We start from the raw sequence: 15,453 nt of genomic DNA, 5'->3' as shown, positions 1-15,453 counted from the left end.
AGGGCTGGCTCCCGCAACATGGCCGCTGTGGTGATGTTCAGACTCTTTGCTGAAGAAAATTGTAGTATTCGTTCGTTAGCAAATTTATCTGTTCGGTAGGTTCAAGAAATTTTATCGCGTTTTCTTTTGACATAACATAATAAAGAATTTATATAAACAAAATTTATCGAAACAGCGATATTCTTACTAAAATAGACTGGAACAGGTGACAACGAAATATGAAGAAAAGTGTAACAGACAACGAAACCAAATTCAACATGTTGCTCACCGGCAAAGTAGGATCATCTCTGTTTGATGCACTTACAACAAAATTGGTATATGAAGAAAAATGTAACAGTAAACGAAATCAAATTCAACGGAGAAATAAATATTCTTCACTGGCAAAGTAGAATCAGCCAGCAATGGTCAGACACGTTATCCCTGTTTGATGCACTTACAACAACATTGGTATATGAAGAAAAATGTAACAGTAAACGAAATCAAATTCAACAGAGAAATAAATATTCTTCACTAGCAAAGTAGAATCAGCCGGCAATGGTCAGACACACCATCCCCATTTGATGCACTTACAACAAAATTGGTATATGAAGAAAAATGTAACAGTAAACGAAATCAAATTCAGCAGAGAAATAAATATTCTTCACTGAGAAAGTAGAATCTGCCAGCAATGGTCAGACGCATCATCCCTGTTTGATGCACTTACAACAACATTGGTATATGAAGAAAAATGTAACAGTAAACGAAATCAAATTCAACAGAGAAATAAATATTCTTCACTGGCAAAGTAGAATCAGCCGGCAATGGTCAGACACGTTATCCCTGTTTGATGCACTTACAACAACATTGGTATATGAAGAAAAATGTAACAGTAAACGAAATCAAATTCAACGGTGAAATAAATATTCTTCACTGGCAAAGTAGAATCAGCCGGCAATGGTCAGACACGTTATCCCTGTTTGATGCACTTACAACAAAATTGGTATATGAAGAAAAATGTAACAGTAAACGAAATCAAATTCAACAGAGAAATAAATATTCTTCACTGGCAAAGTAGAATCAGCCGGCAATGGTCAGACGCATCATCTCTGTTTGATGCACTTACAAGAAAATTGGTGCTATTTAAAACAAGAAACAGATTTAAAGAATTGAGAAACATCAGTATATTATTTTCAAAATATTAGACATGCTCTTCCCCTTCAAAATTGTTAATGTTTGTTTTTTGTTGTTCTTCGAATAGTGTGCAAACCAGTGCGATAGGATTCGCCGATTATTAACAGATCTCGGGGTCCAATTAAGTGTCGGGCAGCAAAGTTACGAATAAATATCGTGGAACAGCTAAACATTTACTCTTCCTAAACTTCCGATTAAGTCTGCCGTCCCTATAATCCGTGGATTCCGAGAAATTAATAAACTTTCCGGTCGAATCTTCCGGCGTCGAACATGACAATTCGTGAAACGTTCTTTGCTGACGGCACCCCCGGCACTCGGCTCTTCCAAGTCGGCGGACAGATAATTAAGCCGTCTCTTTTTCTTCTACACTTCTGCGCTGCTGCTCGTACCCTTTTTCTCCGTCCCGGTGAGTCAAGACATTTCTCGGGAGTTGCAAGTACCGGAAGAACTTTAAACAGGCTGGCTAATTATTTACTGAAACATGTTTCGGGCTGGTTCCTTGGGAGGAGATATCTTCTCGATCGATCGCTCGAAATGCACTGAAATGGAAACGTTACGGTTGCCTCGAGAAGATTTTGTAGTAAGTAATTAGATTCGACTGAAGATGTAATTGAACGGAATTCCTTTATAATAACTGCCAGGTGGAATTTATTCCATACGATATTTAATTTGATACGTTCTCCAATGAAACTGCTAAAATACTTTGTCCAAAAATAAAATATAATAAAAATTACCTCCACTCATTACAAGATTATATATTCACAAATAAGAGTGCTGAAATACTTTGTCAAAAATAAAATATAATAAAAATTACCTGCATTAATTAGAAGTTAACGTCTCCTCAAATAAAGCTGCTAAAATACTTAAAAAAAAATAGAAATAAAATGAAATATAATGAAAATTGCCTGCACCAATTACAAGATAATATATTCACAAGTGACACGGCTAAAATACTTTGTCAAATATAAAATATAATAAAAATTGCCTGCACCAATTACAAGGTAATAGATTGACAAGTGACACAGCTATAATACTTTGTCAAATATAAAATATAATAAAAATTGCCTGAACCAATTACAAGCTAATATATTGACAAGTGACACAGCTATAATACTTTGTCAAATATAAAATGTAATAAAAATTGCCTGAACCAATTACAAGATAATATATTCACAAGTGACACGGCTAAAATACTTTGTCAAAAATAAAATGTAATAAAAATTGCCTGCACTAATTATAAGATAATATATTCCCAAATAAAACTGCTAAAATACTTTCACAAAAATAAAAATAAAATATAATGAAAATTGCCTGCACTAACTAGAAGTTAACAAAATTATATTATATTATTACAACACCAGTTACAAATAAAAATCTCCCTTTAAAAAAATCACTAAAATCTGCCTTTAAAATAGACAATTCTTTCTTGAATAATCTCCATAAGTCGAGAATAATGTATCGACATTCTTGAATGGTTTTTTCACTATCATTTTAAGCCACGTTAGCTCGTTTTCCTCATAAATCCATAAAGTCCGATTACAAATGTTGGTCTCTTTGCTACTGGCAAATTCATGAAGTCCAACGAATCTCCTGGAAAGAATACCTCCTTTATTCCGATTTTCGCCAAGACGACGTGAAAATTACGCAAAAATCCGCGACGTGTTTAACGAAATGATTATTCAGAAGGATTACACGGTTGCGAATGACGAACGGGGTCGGGAATGATTCGGTCCATACAAATAATCTCATCGCGGCGAAGCTTATGCAGTCCGGGGCCGGCCTTGTACACGTTGCTAATCAAATATGAAGAAGACGACGCGGGATTGTTGCGAGCAGAAGAACGAAATGTTATTTCAATTTCAAATGAAATTTGGGGCCGGCGCTCATATTAGCCGGGTCCTTCCGCCAGGATCCCGCAGGAGCTGGATCCTCGTTTTCATCCAGGGGAATCTCTGATTATTCTGCTCTCACCGCTTCGGCGACCGGCTTGTCGGTTTCTTGTTCGACTTGCCGCGACGGTTTAGCGCCTGCAACTCTGCCAGAAGTTTACGCGGATGCGATTGAAAATCAATGAGATCTGTCAGGGAAACTGAGGCTGCCACTTTCGACAGAAACCGAGAGAAACGGGAACAGAGAGAGAGAGAGAGAGAGAGAGAGAGAGAGAGAGAGAGAGAATTCTAGAAACAAAGAAAAGGCCGAGGATTCGAGATTATAAATGCGGCTGGTGAGTGGAGGAGATAGCAGATTTCGACGCTTGGATCCAGCTCGGGATAAACCTTTCTTCTTTATTAAAATTACACAACAGTCCGAGGCGAGGAGTACCGTTGAAAGAAAAAAAAAAAAAAAGAAAAAGGAAAAAGGCTGCTCCGTTACGAAATCCTCTGATCCTCCGGCATACCCCGGACTCAAGTAATATCGAGCCTGTCCGGAAATTAGCCTCGGATTTCCGTACGTTCGCCCGCGAGAATCAGAAGACTTCGGATTCGCTATTTGATTAACTGATAGAATATTCCATTACATCCACGGCCCCGGCGAATCGAATTTTTAAGTTCCGGCGCAAGTTCGTTCATGAATTCAGGAATTTATTAATGCCCGCTCAGGATTCGGATATCGTTCTTCGCGGGACGCGCGAAATATTCCACCCGATTATGTTAACACCGGGGCGACCGTAAAGACCAGTAGATGTCCTGTTTCCACCGGTTCGCGTCGAAACGAGAGGGAAAGAACTCCGCTCCCCGTCGGAACAATGCAACGTTCCACGAGCTGCGTTTCCTTCGGAGGCAACAATTTAGATAAATCTGCTTAATGTTCTCTCCCGGGTTACATCGGGCCCGCGTTACGGTACTTACAACCAACTTAACCTGCTTTCGCTCGTGTTATGACTTGGTTATCGTTGCCCGACATCTCTCTCTCCTGTTACCTCGCCGAAATCCACCCGCGTTAGTCCTCGAGACGAACTGTAAAAGCGGAAATTCGTCGACGAGAAACAACTCCCGAACAATTTCACGATCGGTTCCTAGGACTAGTCCGCTCGCGCCGGCGAACAACAATATCGCTCGGTCACGCAATAATTACCGGCCCGAAACAAGAGCGATATTTCCAGGCGTCCCGCAACATCCGGGAAACCGTACATCAACCTTAAACTTTCCCCTGGACGTGCGCGTTTCCGTTGTAGCCGCCGCCGCCGCCGCCACCCCCGACCCCATTGTCACGTCATTCCCCACGGATTCAGGTTTATCTTTCCGGCTGAAAAATTGCCAGCCACTGTCAAAAGTACTGGAAAGTCATCGCGGGGGGGGGGGGGGTTGGGGTGGATAGCAGAGCGATGGTAGGGATGATCCAAAGGGGCAAGAAGCAAGGATTCCGATAACCCGCCGCGTAACTCTCTATCTCTGCTCGCTCGTGCACACCGCCCCCGCCCTCTCCAGCCCCTCCCCGCCCTGCGACAAAGTGGTATGGGGTGTCTGCGGGGGTGTAGCAAGAAGGTCCATACCATTCCTCGGGAGATATCTACAGGCAGGCAGAGCGTCGATATAGCCGGGCTCTCCTTCGCAACTCTGATCGACAAAGTTCCTCCTGACAGCGCCGCGAGCACACACAGACGCGAAAGTTAGCGCAACCCCTCTCGCCGTTCCTTGTCCCGAGCCCTTCGCAAGGATCTGATCGTCCTCGTCTCCTAACCCTGCGCCCCTCCCTGTTTTCTCCTTCTCTCTCCCTTTCCCCCCTCCCTCTCTCTCTCTCTCTCTCTCTCTCTCTCTCTCTCTCGCTCTCTCTCTCTCTCTCTCTCTCTCTCTCTCTCTCTCTCTCTCTCTCTCTCTCTTTCCTCTATCAGTACCTCCGAATGCTCAGAACACGAGTGCCGCACACTTACGCCGGGGTAGCAACTTCCACGAAGATGGGCCAACTTTGATAAGATACCCGTTTACCCTCCCCGCCGATTGATTATCTTCCCTGTCGGTATCCGTGGATTCCGATGAGGGACCGCGCATACTCTTTTGCGCCCACGCGAATCGGGGCTTCGGACCTGGGATACCTGATCCCGGAACCGTGGATATCGGGGGATAGCATCGTTTCTTGAAGGACTGCAGGGTCCTCGGGGAAATGGGGAGATGGGGATGATGGGAGAGCGTGATAGTTGCAGTTGTTGATGATGTGTTTGTAGACGGCGTTGGGTGTTGCGTATGTTGGGCCGGGGATGGGAAGGGGTAGCGGGGTTCTCGGGGGATGGTGGTAGTTACACTGTGTGACATCTTGCATTTTTAAGGTTATGAAACTGATATACATTTTCCAGGTTATTCGTAGTTTTCGGCGCTCATAATATGCTCGATATTCCCCGGAATATTTATTTCGACAAAATGTAATTTGAATGCAAATGCAAAATTTTTTTCCGCAAAACAACAACCGCAAGATCCATGCTTCTCGGTTGTTTCGACGGGAGCTACTGAATAACGAGTTCCGAGCATAGTAAATACAATATGTTCACATTTGTTAAAAATGACATTAGGTTAAGAAAAATGGACCGTGAAAAGTAACTAGATGAGATCGTGCAATATGTACCGAATCTAAAATGAAGAATATTCAGTGGTGTAAATACCAAATGTCGCAAAAAGATTTATTGGAAGATCCAGAAAATTATAGAAAAAAGTATGGAAGATACGAGATTGTTAGGGGAGACGAGAGCAGGGTGAAAATGAGAAAAATTTGTCTCAATTTTTAATATTGTGTTCGTACATAATGCTAGGTCTACTGTAAATGTTTGTCTGTCAAAATACACTAAAATAAATTCGCTAAGTGGAACAGAAAATATTAAAAACAATAACATCGTGCACAGAGCAAATGTGGTACAACTATTTACACACGTCGCACAAGCAATGTGCTTGTCACCTGCGGCGCATATGCATACGTGAGCCTAATCTTGATAGTCTAAACACCTAATCCATCCCGTGGATTTAGGGCACGATAATACAGGGTGTTCGACTACAGGTGGAAGAAAATTTAGGTGGTGGTTCTCCAAGCCAACATAAAACGAAAATGAAGAAAAAAAAAATTGCGATTTCGGCTCCATCTTTCAGTTATTGTCAATTAAAGATCCCCCTAAAATGCGGCAACCCGGCCGACAGAGGTTACGTTGCTTACGTCATAGAGGCGCGCGACAGTCGCGTACCAAGTGACAAATACACCTCGGTTCTCATTTGGGGCATCAGCGAGGTGAAAATGTTTAAGGATTTACAAATTAATTTTTAGACGACCGTTAAACTCGTTAAAATCCACTAGGACATTTCTAATATCCGTCCTATGGAATTGTCGAGTAAAAGGGATCATTTCCTTTTTACTTTGCAGTCAGGCTCGCGTAAGAATTTTCTCGTGATCGCTATAAAATGCATATATCCATATTGTCCATAAATATTGAATGAAATCCTCGCAAGTGCAAGTATTCGCAAAAATGTACATATTTTACGTTCTGTCGTGCGCCTTTATGACGTACGCAACATACACTGTTGTTGGCAGGGTTGCCGCATTTCAGGCGGATTTTTAATAGTCAATAACTGAGAAATGAAGCCGAAATCGACATTTTTTTATTCCTCTTTTTCGTCTTATATTGTCACGGAGAACCACCCCCTGAATTTTCTCCCACCTATAGTCGAACAACCCCTTTAACAGTGCATACAAATCGCCCCAACGTCTTTTCAATTTTCTATTTGACGTGTTAATTTTTGTCAGAAATGCATAAAGATTGTACTCATTAACAAATAGATGACTCTTCGATGACTCTTCGACACCGTCAGATTTAACTCCTCGTTAGCACGCCACGGACGCGTTAGGGCTTATCAAGATACTCCCGAGATCCTCAATCTTCCTCATGCAAGAGAAAGAAAGTTTATTACTGAATAACGAAGTTGTAAATTCGTGAAGTATAATTAAGGGGAGCATGTCTCTCACGCAGCGAGGGTCTGGTCTCCTCGCGGAAGTTGGAAGAAAAGGGTTTCTGCCAGGTTATTCAAGATGGTGGAGAGAGTTTTCGAGTACACCGCGGCGCAGAGTTATCTCCAGATAGCAAGAAGTTTGCGCAAACTTACCCTTTCGTACGGGCAACTTAAAGAAATGTTCACCGCCTACGCCGATGCATTGCAACGCAAATTGGATAATAATTATTAACAGCCGACTATACTCTGCTAAACTTTGTTGTGAACTACGACGGGAGGTGGGGGGATCAACGGAATTCGTAAATCACACCGCGTCGCGTCGAGAACAAGCATCAACAATTAATGAAAAAGAACAACGAGAAGCGGCGCGAAATTTGGTCACCGCCGCAGTAATTACACAAATTATTTGCATTTCATTTCGGCACTTCGGGTTTCGTTAAATCTCCGCATATTTTCCCTTCGCCTCGTTGACAGAAGGACTTTCTCGGTCTCGTGCTTTTTTTTTTTTTTCTTTCGCCGTTCGGTATAATTAATAGAATTTCATTAAATCCTGAGATATTCGTGCACGGCGGAACGTACGGTCCGGCGATGGGATTAGATTAGATCCGGGGGATAATTCCCATTAATTTTTGTCTTCCGTGGAACGTGCGTGTGCTCGAAAAAGTGGTAGCGGATACGCGAGGGCTAAGAAGCTCCGGGAATGGTAATCGTAAAGCAGGGTTCAATGTTTCAGCGCACGGTATCCAAGATGCATGTAAATGGAGGCCGCTTCTCGTATCTCAAGGCTGCGAGAGCACCCCCGGACACACGTTTCACCGTGTTAATCATTCAGGGATCCCTGTTAATCTCGCGGAACTCGCCAGGTTATCAGTATACTTCTTTCTGAACGTATATTAGCCCCGAGCGAAATATTAACAACATGGCCGCCAGCCGGGCCAACAGGTGCCCCAAATATTCGATCTTAGACTTCCTGACACAATTCCTGCCTTTGGGCAACACGAACAGGAAAAACTTTATCAACTTCTAAATTCTGTTATCATTACTACAAAAATACAAAATCAATCAAAAAGTCTCCATCCTTTAGCGCTTCGTATATTATGCCTATACTATATTCAATATAATATTCAGTCAATATGTACAATTTTATCTCCTTCTTCTTCATTCGAAATACGACGGAAGCTGGCCCTGAGCTATCGCCTTATATCGAAAGAAAATGACTCCAATGAGTGGGTCGGAAATGACTCCGGCATAGAACTCGCAGGAGTCCGAGGGTTGGTAAAACATTCGTGATAATTGACAGCGGAACGTTTTTCAAATCCTATAAAGGAATACTCACGTAATTTTGCTTATTTTTGCTAGAAAAAAATCACACGTACACCTCAACTACCAATCAATATATATGCAAAATTCCAGTGCAGAAGGTTCTATAGTTTCGCTGAAAAATTTCCAAAAATTCGCGCGAGAACGGCCTCGAAAGTACAGTAATTTCTGTATATATGTCCTCACGACCTGTGTGATACATGTCGCGGAATTATCCCCACTACTGCGGGGTATACCCCGTGAGGAGTGTAAACATAACACCTATGTATGTCTTGACCCTGACAAGACCCGTGTTGTTGACATATATCGAGAATTCACTGTAATAGGAATCAGCCTTTTAACGGTTCTATCGCAGCACAAGCATAAACGCGTCCTCGCGGAAAATGTTCTCCGATCGGGCGCGGTTTTCGCGCTTGTTTCGACCGCATCGCCGTGTGATCTAATTAAGACGAGGCCGGGATTACCTTCTTTTCACTCAGCTCCCGATGCTTTTAATTTCAGCGGAGAGGCGTGCAACCCTTCGCCGGAAAGGCGGCGCGCGCGGCCAAGGGAAAATTGTGGAATAATCCCGTGGGGGTATTACGCTCGAAAGTATTCGAGGGAAAAGAAAAAAAAGGACTCGGGCTCGAATATTAAGGAAACAAGGACAAGCCGCACGAGCGTTGAGTAACTAGACTCTGTCGGCGTACGGGATTTCAGTTCTTGAGAATGGGGCGATGACGGTCACTTAAGCAATGCCTATTCAAAAATGGAAATACGGGTTGAAATATTTATTTAGAGACACGTTCCAGGAACTTAGATTATTCATTTGTCTATACAATAACAAAAATTCGTTTTATGTTCATTTAAGTAGTCAAATTTGTAAAAGGGGTGGATTCGGTACGCTAAAATAAGGGAAAACAGTTTATATAAACATATACCCGATACGACCCCGTTTCTAAGTTATTCTCCCGTACTTTTTGATTTAGAATGCGTGCTTGGGACGGTGTGCCCTACGAAGGACAAGATTTTCGAGCATACAACAGCGTCGTGAGATCGAGACGCGTGTCGGCGCCGGATTAGACGATGATCCAATTAAAAATGGAAATCCACCGAGCCCTGGGAAGCCACCCCCTGGGAGAGGGAGGTGGTTTCGCAGGGTGGCAGAGGAACGCGATTAAAAGGGGTTGCAGGGGGACGCAACAACGCCGGCCCGCGTAACTCGTCGCGACGCCGAACGGATTAACATGTGAACGGAGTTAATAGGAACTTCGAGAAAATTATGGGACCTGGGCGACGGCGGCGCTCGGTCTAGCCTTTTTCTCTCTTTCTCTCTTGAACGCCGCAAAGTCCTGATTAAGGGCCGAGTACGTTTGAAAAATCGCACTCGTTAAAGCGCCCGGCGCCGAGGAAAAAAATGTAGCGCGCCCGCGAGCGCGGTTACGGAAAAATTTCCAACTTATCGAATAAATTTAACGAACCGCGGCCGAACTCGAAAACGGTTCTTGTGTTCGAAGGCGACTCCGCGGGCACAGCCTCCTCATTATCGGAGCTTTCGGCGGCATAAAGGCGGCGTTTATGTCGCAACTTGACATCGTTCCGCCGCGCGCAAATTACATCGAGCACACCAGGCAGCGCGCGAAAGCTCGCCGAGAAACGCGCGGCCGCGTTGATATTCTCGCGAGGCGGACTCTTGTCGCGATTTTAAGCACCGCCCGTCGACCGAGGACCCTCTCTCTGTCTCTCTCCCTCTCTCTTTCTCTCTCTCTCTCTCTCTCTCTGGGTTTTTCAATGTTCGATTCGGATCGATCGCGGTCGCGAATTGTTCGCCCGGTGGTTCGCAAGTCGGCCAGACTCCTTGCAAAATTTAAACACGGCCACTCGGCCGCGTCTTTGTGCGAGTTACCGTCACCGTCACTTAATTAGTTGATTATCCCGCGGTAAGACTTTGCCGCCGCGATACTGTTTACCCGGCCGCGGCGCACGGTGGTCGACGCGTATGAAAAGTAGGACAGAAATAAAAGAGGAAATGTTTTAGAAGCTGATTTTTATGTAATCTGATTCATTCGTGTCTAATATGTCTGATAATTTCTTTTTCTTAACTCCTTTGAAGGTCACTCCAAGGTCAACATATTATGCATGGTTGAATTTATCTCTGCATTAGCTAAAATGCAGTTTAATTAAATAAAAATTACGTTGTCCTTGAAATATCGTAAAATGTGACCTAGAGAAAAAACACTTCTCCGCCATAATAATTGCTCCACTGGACCAAACATCGTCTTTCTGAAACATTTTTTTGTATTACTGAAAACAACGGAGATATTTTCGTTGAAAGTCTTAGGTACCCCACCCTGTATAGATTTTATGCATTTATGGGAAAATGAGTAGGTGGAAGACAAAATGGTAGAGACAATAAAACACTATTGATTCACTATTGATTCTTTTTAGTGTCAAATTTTGTTTCATACTTCTGTATGGTGGTGAAGGATCAAACAGGTCAAATCAAACAAGTGTTTGATTGAACGCAATGTACATTCGTCATAAAATATTAAAACAATTCTTACACTCGCAGAATATTAACCCTTAGCAGTCGAATGGCGACTGTAAGGCGCCACTAAAAATTGCAGTATCACTATTCAAAATATTTTTTACATTATCGAATTTGTTTGTATTTAATGAGTTATTAAACATTTCAGTGTTGTACAAGTCAATTGCACCATTCTCGTATGTATAACATGACAAATATATATATAGAAGGGAAATATTCTAGGTCGGAAGAAATGTTTTGTTTTGGAGTTAAAATAGCTTCGAGTGCAAAGGGTTAAGTTCCACGATTTTGAATAACAGCGTGTATGAAAATAATTTGACTGGTTCCGTATAAACCAAAAGGATACTCGCAAAGTGTAATTTGTACTTAGTCAAACTACAGAAGGTCAAATAAATAAATTTTGTGTTAAACGTTGAGAGAGAATTCGACGATCATCGCGGAGAATCGATAAAATTAGGACTAGCGAGCCGGCCGCCATTAGAAAAGTACACGAGAGTCCCGTTGAAGTTTCAACGTTATCAGAGCTCTCTTTCCTCTAAAAAGGGAGAGAGAGAGAGAGAGAGAGTCAAACTTTGCAAATAGGGAGCTTCATTTACCCTTCCCACGGCGCGCCGGCCACCCCCTATCCGAGTTTCTTTGAATTCTACTTGCCCCCATGACAATGACTTAAGTTTCATTCCTTTCGGATAGTTCGCCGAGGCTCCGCCTATTTCCCTGTCCTCCCATCGTGTAATTTGCACTTATCGACCTTCCCTACCGTTTCTTTTTCATTCCTTCTTTCACCTCGGACCGAGAGTCTCTCGATAAGGAACGAACAGGGAGAGATTTTCCATTAACGGCGACTGAAAATTGCCGTTCACCGACCGGGAACTCTGGTCCCAAATCTGGATTTAGCAGCTCTGAATCAATGTATTTTTTTAAAATTCAGAGGCTGGATCGCCGGGGCCGACCAAATCTTCGTAATAACAGTCACGATTGAAAGCGAAGTACAAATTGAATTAGTCCTAAAATTCTGAAATTTCAAATCAATCTCGCTGTATTCGTTTCTGTGCGCAAACGAAACTCTTCATTTACACAAATGCTAGTTCAGTTCTCTAAGGTTCTCTGCCGTTCTCTTCAGTTCGACAACTACGATTTCGACGTTGAAAATCGGGATTAAAACGTATTGTTCGACGAAAAAGATTTTAAACAATCGCACGAGCTGAAGAAGTATCCCCGCATTCAGTTCGAAATGGAGGGGCTAACGGAATCCTTGACTTGCCATGGTTTTCGAAGCTTATTGTTAGATGTCCGGACACGTTAAGGGAGTGGCGTATCGAATAAATTATCCGGTTAAGGATCTCCCGTGCGCTCGCAATTACCATAGCCCCGGCTAAGTGACGTACAACCCTAATATCGAAGGAATGCTCGTGCTATATAAAAGAGAAAGAGAGAGAGAGAGAGAGAGAGAGAGAGAGAGAGAGAGAGAGAGCAGTGGGAGTGTGCTCGGAAAAAAAAAGAAGTATGTAATAACACAGCGGCGGTAATTCCCGACGGGGGTTCTGTCACCGCCCCACGGCCGGGGTAGATTCAGAAATTTGTGAAGGTATTTAGTTGCCGCGCCACTAGCCCCGGGAAATTGTTATACATTAATTATACAGCTTCGAAACGCAATTATACTCGCGAAAGCTCCATTAAAAAGTTGGAAACGGCGAGGCGCGGCGCGACGCCCCGCGGTCGGGCTTGCCAGACTGCTTTTGCTGGTGTGAGGTATCAATCGGGAGATCAAATTAACAGAGATTTCTTCGGGGTTACTGGATCCGTGTATTACCGGGTTTATAAATATACGCGGCGAGAAAATTGGTGTATAAACTGGCCGGCGAGATTTAGTCGGCCAGATAACGCGAATGGCACAGGTTACGCTGTAAATATGCGCCGGTGCTGATCCACCATTTTGTTGAGTCGATTAGGGACGATAAGCGGTGGAATAATATTAGGATGTTTTCTGAAGACGTCACTGGTAATAAATACTACCATTTCAATTTTTATTACTACTAATACTTTTTACTACTGATCTACCATTTCGTCAGTTACTGATCCACCATTTTGTCGACTCGATAAGGGACGATAACTGATGGAAGAATATTTGGAATTTTCTAAAGAAATACGTCATTGGTAATAAATAGCACTATTTCCACCCTTGCAATTCGGATTGCGATGAGTCCGAGACAATTAATAAATATTTTGGGATTTGTTGGACACATTAATTTTGCGGAAAAGTAGCAGTAGCTTCTTGAAATTACCCGTTGCGTTAATGCTTGCAAATTGGGAGTATACGTGTTCGGCAACACGGGCTGCCGCGTCACGCGAGAAGAAGCACCGCGGAAATTCGCAACGGTATTAATATTATTTCGCGGGGAAAGTTAGTTTTCGGGGATGATATTGCTCCGCCGGATGACCCGGGATTCGATGTAAGTCTGCGGCGAGGAACCAGCCAGTCGGAACTTCAATTAACCCTTTAATGAAAATTGTTCCGTCGGTCTTAGGGCGTTCGGGCGTGACTCGACGATGGTTGTTTTGCAAGAGAGGAGGAAATCCACGGGCGATCGGCAAAGCGTTCCGGCCCGGCCGCAAAAAAGGGCCCGGCTGATTCCAGATTGATAACGCCGAGGGAAGGCGTGCTTCGAACGCAGGAGTTAAGGCCGGCGCACATATGGAGCTGGATGAGTTTGCGATTAAACGCGATTATAATTAAGGATAATGGAGTTTCGGCGCGGGAGTTCCCGTCGACTCCGAGTCCCTTCGCAGCTGGCGCCGTTCTATCGAGTTCCTGTCGACTAGCAGCCCCCGAAAATGCTTTTGGTCATCTAGTTTCTACGGTCCGTGTGCACGTACAAAACGTCCCCCGTGTCCCACATACACCTTCGACGTGTACACGTGCAACGACCCCCCATCGTCACACCGTGACGCGTGGATTTTCCGCGAGATACCGCACGGTGTGTTAACAATCGGGAAGAATGAAAAAATCAACTTTCATGCTGACATTCGAAACCTTCATAGAAGTGTCCCTGTGCTAATGCACCTAATGACATTAAAAACAATTAACGGATATTAACTAGGGTAAGGGGGTCCCTGCTTTGGGTCAGTTACTGTGGTCGTACCAACCACCGTGCCTATATTAATTATACTTATTTGTGAAGCAAAGTGAATATTAGAAAATCTATTTTAATATTCAGTAGGCTTTAAAAATAAGTATAATTAATATTGGCACAGTAATTGTTACCTCCACAGTAATTGGGTTCCCTACCCTATGCCTGGGTAGTTTAAGGATATGCGTGGAGACGTGCTGTAAAAAATTATGCAACATTTAATTACTTCTGCCTGCTCGTTCATTTTTAACCATTTTCAGGGTCACATGGTATTCTGCTGAAGTTGATTCAAGTCTTGGTGCGCCATTGGGTGTAGTTGAACGAATTGGAAAACGTACGAAATGCGGCTGATGCAATTTTAACATCCCTTGGGGATATTGGAAGAAGAAAGGGTATTCGAGAAGGGAACCTCGAGTCGAAAGAATGACTGCGAGAAGAAGAAAATGTTTTTGAAATTTGGACAGGCACTAATATAATTGGACTATGACGTGCGAAACCGTGGGTCACGTGATCTGGGTCGGATGATTGCACAGGATGTAATTTCTGTTATCGTACCATTCTTGGAAATAATTTTCATATTCCGTTCATTTTATTTAATGATTTGCTAAAAATTTAAGGGTGCTTGCAGAGGTTTGTTCACAGCTTCAGAAATTAAAGAATTTGTTTGGGTGTCCAAAGTTGTAGAAGTTATTAAGGTGCTTCAAATAACTCAGATTTATGCAACTTATTACATCTAGATTGCACCGGAGTGCTAATGGCTGAACTAATTTCGAAATAGTTGTCCGTAATCAACCGTTCAATAGCGCAATACAATAAGATAAGTGAATAGAGATAATAATAATAATAATAATAATAATAATGTATAGCGTACCTTACTTTATCTATCTGGAGGAGAATGTTAACGCTAATTCGCGAAAATGACCGTGCATAAACCATGTATTAAACGCATTGTTCTGTCCGGAAGTCCATTATGTGTACGTTGTCGCCGAATAAAATATTGCTTCCACCTGAACTTACGTGCGTCGCGCCATTCATATATTACCGAAATCCATTGCACATCTCACAATTAATATTACTTAAATTCATTGAGCGACTCGCGACTAATACGGACGACAAACTCCGACATTTCGAATACCAGCTGAAGGGTAATAACTCTCCATAAAGAATAAATCGAACCTGTACACGGCCGAACCTTTTTTTTTTGTAATGGCCTGTAAAGAATAACGAATAGGAACGTTACTCGAATTCCATTCAGTCGTACGTTCCCCCGAAAACCAAAATCAACTTTTCGGAAAATGAAACGAGTTGCGCGCGAATCGTATCGTATCGCACAATCCGAGCTCCCTTTTTTTCGAACGATATATTCTCGTTTCCCATTTAGCAC

At 42.9% G+C, this 15,453-nt stretch overlaps 1 protein-coding gene across 2 annotated transcripts in view; it reads right to left on the bottom strand.

Moving 5' to 3' along the window:
* The window catches only part of LOC143354449 (uncharacterized), a 307,139-nt gene that overhangs the window by 201,027 nt on the left and 90,659 nt on the right, over positions 1-15,453 (bottom strand). The window contains exon 1 of one of the 2 annotated variants that reach the window (XM_076788545.1): positions 10,124-10,163. The exons of the other annotated variant lie outside the window; for it this stretch is intronic. The gene's annotated coding sequence lies outside the window, so the exon portion shown is untranslated. Of the gene's footprint in view, positions 1-10,123; positions 10,164-15,453 lie in introns of those variants that run through there. 2 annotated transcript variants of the gene reach the window in all.

Source organism: Halictus rubicundus, chromosome 5 (genome assembly GCF_050948215.1).
Source record: "Halictus rubicundus isolate RS-2024b chromosome 5, iyHalRubi1_principal, whole genome shotgun sequence".
Classification (NCBI taxonomy): Eukaryota; Metazoa; Arthropoda; class Insecta; order Hymenoptera; family Halictidae; genus Halictus; species Halictus rubicundus.
This window is presented reverse-complemented; position numbering and strand designations above follow the sequence as displayed.